This window comes from Octodon degus, unplaced genomic scaffold (assembly GCF_000260255.1).
Source record: "Octodon degus isolate 3935 unplaced genomic scaffold, OctDeg1.0 scaffold00197, whole genome shotgun sequence".
In the NCBI taxonomy this organism is placed as follows: Eukaryota; Metazoa; Chordata; class Mammalia; order Rodentia; family Octodontidae; genus Octodon; species Octodon degus.
Window position 1 is genome coordinate 2,586,336 of NW_004524773.1, and position 6,847 is coordinate 2,593,182.

The 6,847-nt window shown below is 44.3% G+C and overlaps 1 pseudogene; it reads left to right on the plus strand.

The window, feature by feature from the left end:
• Positions 1-2: 2 nt before the first annotated feature.
• Positions 3-1,109, plus strand: LOC101565461 (annotated as a pseudogene).
• The last annotated feature ends 5,738 nt before the right edge of the window (positions 1,110-6,847 follow it).

A 6,847-nucleotide genomic window follows, 5' to 3' on the forward strand; every position in this document is an offset into this window, starting at 1 on the left:
GAATGGCCTATGTAGTAGATCTGGATGATGAGTATGCAGACACAGACATCCCCACTACTCTTATCCGAAGCAAGGCTGATTGTCCTACCATGGAGGCCCAGACCACACTGACCACAAATGACATTGTCATCAGCAAGCTCACTCAAATCCTTTCATACCTAAGGCAAGGTACCCAAAACAAGAAGCTCAAAAAGAAGGATAAAGGGAAGCTGGAAGAGAAGAAACCTCCTGAAGCTGACATGAACATTTTTGAAGACATTGGGGATTATGTTCCATCCACCACCAAGATATCTCGGGACAAGGAGCGGGAGAGATACCGGGAAAGGGAGCGTGATCGAGAGAGAGACAGAGATCGGGAACGAGAACAGGAACGAGAACGGGATCGGGAGCGGGAACAGGACCGAGAGAGAGAGGAGGAAAAGAAGAGGCACAGTTACTTTGAGAAGCCAAAAGTGGATGATGAGCCCATCGATGTTGACAAAGGACCTGGATCTGCCAAGGAATTGATCAAGTCCATCAATGAGAAGTTTTCTGGGTCTGCTGGCTGGGAGGGCACTGAATCGCTGAAGAAGCCAGAAGACAAAAAGCAGCTGGGTGATTTCTTTGGCATGTCCAATAGTTATGCAGAGTGCTATCCAGCCACGATGGATGACACGGCTATGGATAGTGATGAGGAGGTAGATTATAGCAAAATGGACCAGGGTAACAAGAAGGGTCCCTTAGGCCGCTGGGACTTTGATACCCAGGAGGAATACAGCGAGTATATGAACAACAAGGAGGCTTTACCCAAGGCTGCATTCCAGTATGGCATCAAAATGTCTGAAGGACGAAAAACCAGGCGCTTTAAGGAAACCAATGACAAGGCAGAACTTGATCGCCAATGGAAGAAGATTAGTGCAATTATTGAGAAGAGGAAGAAGATGGAAGCTGATGGGGTTGAAGTGAAAAGACCAAAATACTAATCTACTCCTACTGGAGAATCTCCACATGAATAGTCTTCCTTTTTCTTCCTATAATTCCTACTAAGGTTGCAATGTAGGGCTTTTTTGTGTTTGTGGATATATATAAAATTCTATTGTATTATCATTTGATTCCATTAAAGTTGGTTAGCCTGCTGTCAAAAAAAAAAAAAAAAAAAAAAAAAAAAAAAAAAAAAAAAAAAAACCGATAAGACAATGGTCCAAACTCTTTGCTTTTCTGGAGACGGTGAAACACTACTTTAGGTCTGAACTGTAGCTTTTCCAGAGTCTGCTTCAACCAAAACTATGAATTTCGAACTGAAAAGTTGTGTGGTTATAAAATTAAAGGCTGTCTACAGAATGAGAATCTATACAGATTTTGATTAAAATTGTGAAAACTTCTCATGCCCAGGTGGTAAGATACTGAATCTTTTTTTTCTCAAGGATTTATCTTCATTATTATTAACATTTCACCGTTATCACCTTGTTACTGTTTCAGATGGCAGTCCAAACGTCTCTAGGGCGCTCAACCTGTGAGAGGGGGCCACTGCTGCGCAGGGCTTTCTGGGGTTTGTAGTCCTCACGCTCCTTGCGCATGCGCTACACCCCGCGGTGCCCTCCCCGCTTTACTGGATGCTAAGGTGAGTTGACCTGGGACCACGTCCCACCTGGGATACGTGGAGGGTGTGGAGCGGGGATCGGGGTTTGTTATTGGAATAGGAGTTGGAAGTAGGGACTGATGATTGACAAAAGGTCCTCTTGAACAGGGTGAGCTGGGGAGGTTCCCTGGCCGGCCCTCTCTGGGATGAGGTGGGAGCGGCCCAGGTTTGACTCAGGCAGAGAGCATCTTCACATTTCTCTCTAATGACAGGTTGCGCACCCCAAGATGGGATTTGGGGACTGTCTTGGGCAGGCGTCGCTGCATCAGTGCTGGAGTAGGAGGAGTTGACCCAGGTGTTGAGGTTAATGGCTTGGGCTATGCGAGCCCGTGTGGGGAGGAATTTGCTTTAGCGACACTCCTCTGAATGTAGAGGACTTCTTCGACTATACAGTCTAGGTTTAGCGGGAGGGCCATTCATTTAGTTCTTTTTTTATTTTGAGTCAGGGTCTTGCTATGTAGTTCATGTTGGCCTTGAACTCACAATGTAGCTTAGGCTGGCCTCAAACTTCTAGGCTCAATATCCATCAAGGTATTAAATATGTACACCCAAGCAACGCACTCATCTGTGCTTGAAGAACTTATTCTGTGGAAACTTTCTTTTAAGCACTCAAAGACGGGTGTTCATGGATGCTTGCTGTAATGTTTTTTGAGTGCCCGTGGGCAGATAACAGTGACAAAGACAGTGTTATAAAGGGTCCATTGAAGAGACAAAGGCTGTACCAGCTATTTGAACACAAATAATTTAATATAAAGAACTGCTAATGAGGTACTGAGTTGTTAACCGGCTAAGTCTATGGGTGTTGTGGAAGCAGCACCTGCAAGAAGGAGCTGCATATCTAGGAAAGAAAGGAAAAGGAAAAGACCAAACCATTAGGACTTAGCACTTTGAGAAAGGGGCCTGGGGAGCTGAAACTGAGACAAGGTCCTAGCTGGCTGGTGCTGCTGAGCTCAGAGAAGGAGCCCTGAAGGCCATGGGCCTAGGCTTCTAATGAAGAAGCCAGTGCTGGTGTTTGTGTGTGGAGCACAGTGAAACTGGCTCTGCAAGTGTTGGAAAAACTCAGAGGAGTCGCTATTGTGCAGAAAGGAACCGCTGGCAGCGGGTTAAATGGCATTACTGGGTGATACAGTAATAGAAAGGAAATCAAAAGGAGTGAGGTCCTGTGTCCTCCGGTAGGCTTTCTCAAGCTAACACAGAGCCAGCTGGAAAATTGGAAGTATGATTAGTAGAGTTCCAGCTCCAGCTTTATAGAGTGGTTTAAAGAGGGCAGATTGGAGCAGACAGATACTCAATGGGTGTCAGAGTTTCCAAACTTTGCTATCCTTTCAGGAATCAAATTATGGGCTGAGTGTGTGTGTGTGTGTGTGTGTGTGTGTGCGTGTGTGTGTGTATGTGATCCCTCCCCCCAATTCCTATGTTGAAACCCCTTATAGCTATTTGGAGAAAGGGCCTTTGTGGAGATAATTGGGTTAGAAGAGATCATATGGATGGGTGGGGCCCTAAACTAGTAGGGTTAGTGTCCTTATAAGAAAGGACATATGGTGCCAACCCGATAGCTCAGCAAATTAAAGCACCTGCTTAGGCAGACACAGGGGCTGAGGGTTCGATCCCCTGCCTGCTGTGCTGGAGTGTGCTGAGACTGCAATTGAGACTGGGCGTGGTGTTACGTGCCTGTAATCCCAGGGCTTGGGAGGCTGAAAAACAGGAGGATCACTGCAAGTATGATCTGTGTAGTGAGACCTGTAGACCCTGTCCTAAATACAAAAAAAAAAAAGGAAAGAAAGAAAAAGTAAGAGAAAAGAAAGGACACATGAAAGAGTCTGTTCTTGCTATTTTTCTGCCATGTAAAGGCAGAGTAAGAGAAGCCAAAAGAAAAGGTCTTGGGGGGAAGCCTATTTTGGGGGCACCTTCCTCTTGGCCTTCTCAGCCTCCAAAACTGTGAGAAATGAATTTCTGTTGCTTAAACCAGTCTTGTTTTGGTAGCTTGAGCAGACCTGGGTGGATAATTGATGTAGCACATGCTGGGCAGCTTAGGATCAGTGACCTTCAAGGACATGGCTATGGCCATCACAGAGGAAGAGTGGCACTGTTGGACAAGGCCCAGATGGAACTGGACCAAGATGTGATGCTGGAGAACCTCAGAGACCTCATCCTGGAGGGTGAGTAGCTGAGCGTCCAACCACTGGCTGCCTATCCTCAAATGATGATTTTCATAGCAGACAGAATATTCCAGCTGGTGTCCAGAGAGAAACTTTGGCCTCTGGAGAGAAAACTCCAAGGGTGAAAATCCTGCAAATAATGACTTTTTCCCATGCATGTGGCCCTTGCTGGAGAGCTAGAGAGGGGGTTCTCTCCAAACCCTGTGAGCCCAGCCTGAGGCACCTGAGCAGTGGATCAGCCTTCTCCTGCCCCTCTTATTATTATTATTATTTTTTTTTAGTGTGAGATCAATAAACTTCACATTATCACCAAAGGTCCAATCTCTTGGCTGTTTCTGGAGAAAATCCAAGATTTTGGATGAATGAGTGTTTTTTTAAAAGAGGGAGAACACTTCTAATGGTGTTTGTAAATAGGATCACAAGTCTGCATCTTGTACAGCAATTAACCACTAAGAAGAATATATGCAGGGTAATATTTGTTGAAACTGTACTTCCGATTTGATTTGAAACTGTCTCATTGCTGTTTATCAATAAAACTTTGAAAAAAAAAAGAGGGAGAACACTTTGCTTCCTCACATTTATACAGCAGTAGTACTTGGAATGCTATAAATGTAACCTAAGCATTAATTGATTTACTTATTTTTTGACAAACATCTAAGCTTGTTTTTTTAATTCTTAGAGGTCCCTATGCAGTTGTGAGCTGCTGTGTCTCAGTTGGTGAGATGGTTGCTATTGATTATCCTTCTTTTACAAATGAAACAACTGAGAAGCACAGTAGGTGAGTAACTGGCCTGTGATCATGCAGCTCCTAAGAAGAACTAGGACTTGAGCCTTCCCGGTTCAGCTCTAGGCCCTGTGTTTTAATCACCATATGAAGTTGAAGGTACAATTTGTCTCTAGGTCAGAAATGCAGGGCTTTTTGCTTATGACTGCATGTCTCTGTGTTTGTTTCCCATATTTTAGGATATAACCCCATGGGTGAGTCCTGAAATAAAGTTACAGTGCTGTGTTATAAGCAGCAGTGTTTATAAAGCAAGATGGGCTCATAGATAGAACATAAGAGAATTTATTAGCATCTTTCTGCATCTGTAGATGTATGTGCTGAGTTACGCTGTAAATGCTTCTTTTGCTATGGATAGCATTTGAGAGCCTACCACCCTAAGCCTGGTATGAGCAGATCAAAGTCTCCCTTTCCCTGATAATACCTTACAAAGTCATTTCCAATAAAACCACCTTGAGAAGGGCCATAAACTTGACTCAGCAGGGGAATAGAATGGATACTGGTTAATGGCCTCCAACAGAAAATGCCTTGAGCCAGAAACAGATGGACATAGCCATGGTATTCATGTCATTCTGAAGCCCACTTCAGGATCCTAAGCATGTGATTGCCCTCTGCTGCCTCAGCCTCCTTTTTTTTTTTTTTTTTAAATGTGTGTGTAACTGTCAGACTCTTGCACTTGCCAGGCAAGTGCTTATTCTACTGAGCCATCTCCCTGGCCCTCAGCCTCCTATTTGTAATAACAGTTTTTCTTTCCTCAGTGCCTGGCCATCAGCACTACCACATCCTGTATTACCATTTCCCATTTCTCTTAGTCATAATCACAGCTGCTTGCAACCTGAAGTACTTAAAAGGGGAAATGATGAACAAATGGATTGCTGGATCCCAGTGGAATTCATATCTTCATGAAGACAGGGAACCTCATGAAAAATTTATATGGACGTTTCTGAAAATCTGGCTAAAAGGTGGACGTGCATATGCCACCTCCAATACCAGGGGCATCTCGCAGTATCATCTCCATCTTAATCCCCTCTGCTGATTTAGCTCCTGTGTCCAGTTCCATTCATTGTTGTGTTCCACAGGATGTGACGTGAGAGAAAAGACATTATCAGGAGACAAGATTCGTTGCTCATGCCTGCAACCCTCTTGGAAGGTCATCATGATCCTTTATCGCTTACTATGTCCTGTATATAACACCCCATTATTCTGTATTATTTATATACATGTAATTCACAAATAGGCATACAAGGCCGGAGAGATAGCTCAGCAGATTAAAGTGCCTGCTTCGGCAGACACAGAGGCTGGGGGTTCAATCCCAGGCCTGCCATGCTGGCTCAGTCCCCAGGTACACTGAGACAGGATTAAGACTGGGTGTAGTGGCACCTACCTGTAATCCCAGCGCTTGGGAGGAGCACTATGAGTCCAATCTGTATAGTGAGACCCTGTAGACCCTGTACTAAATACATAAGAAAAAACAGGCATACATATGTGGATTCTACATATGTGGATTCTATGTAAATCATCTGGAAGCCTTTCTCCTGTCTTTTATAGCAAGTTGATTAAAGGCTTTTTATTGACTGTTCTTATAGCACAGAGGTAAATTTTTTTCATATATAAATTCTTCCTAAGATTTTGATTTCTCTGCAACACCTGAGTTTTGCTTGGCAGCTCACAGGTTTGATGTCAGTGATTCCAGTTGCCTCATGAGTGACGAGAAGCCAGGACCAGCTTCCCAGCCCATCCTGCTTGAGTTTCTCAAAACCTCTGGACAGATGATTCACTTGTTCACTTAACCAAATGTTCTCTCTTCCTAGGAAATGGATTTAAAAACAACATCTTGAATCTTCAGAAAAAAAAGGATGGAATTACCTCTCACAAGAAGTGCTGCACAATGGGGCTGGAGAGATGGCTCAGTGGTCTAAAGCACCTACTTGGAACAAGCTTGGCAAAGCACAGGGACCACGGTTCAATCCTCCAGCACCACATGCCAGCCAGCCCCGCCCCCTGGTGGACTGAGCTGGCCACACACACACACACACACACACACACACACACACAATAAATGTTTAAAAAAAAAAAAAAGAAGTGCTGTACTGCTGACAGATGTGGATGCAAAAGGTCTGAGAATTAAATGTCCATGGGGAGATTACGTCAAGAATCTTCAAGACTGATTCCCATGAGAAGATGTTTCCCTCTAGGAAGAATGGGCAGGGCTGTCTCCTCGGGTTTCTGAAAAGAAAAACTGTGTTGTAAGTGCCTTTCATTTAGGGAACCAAGATGTCCCAGCCTGGG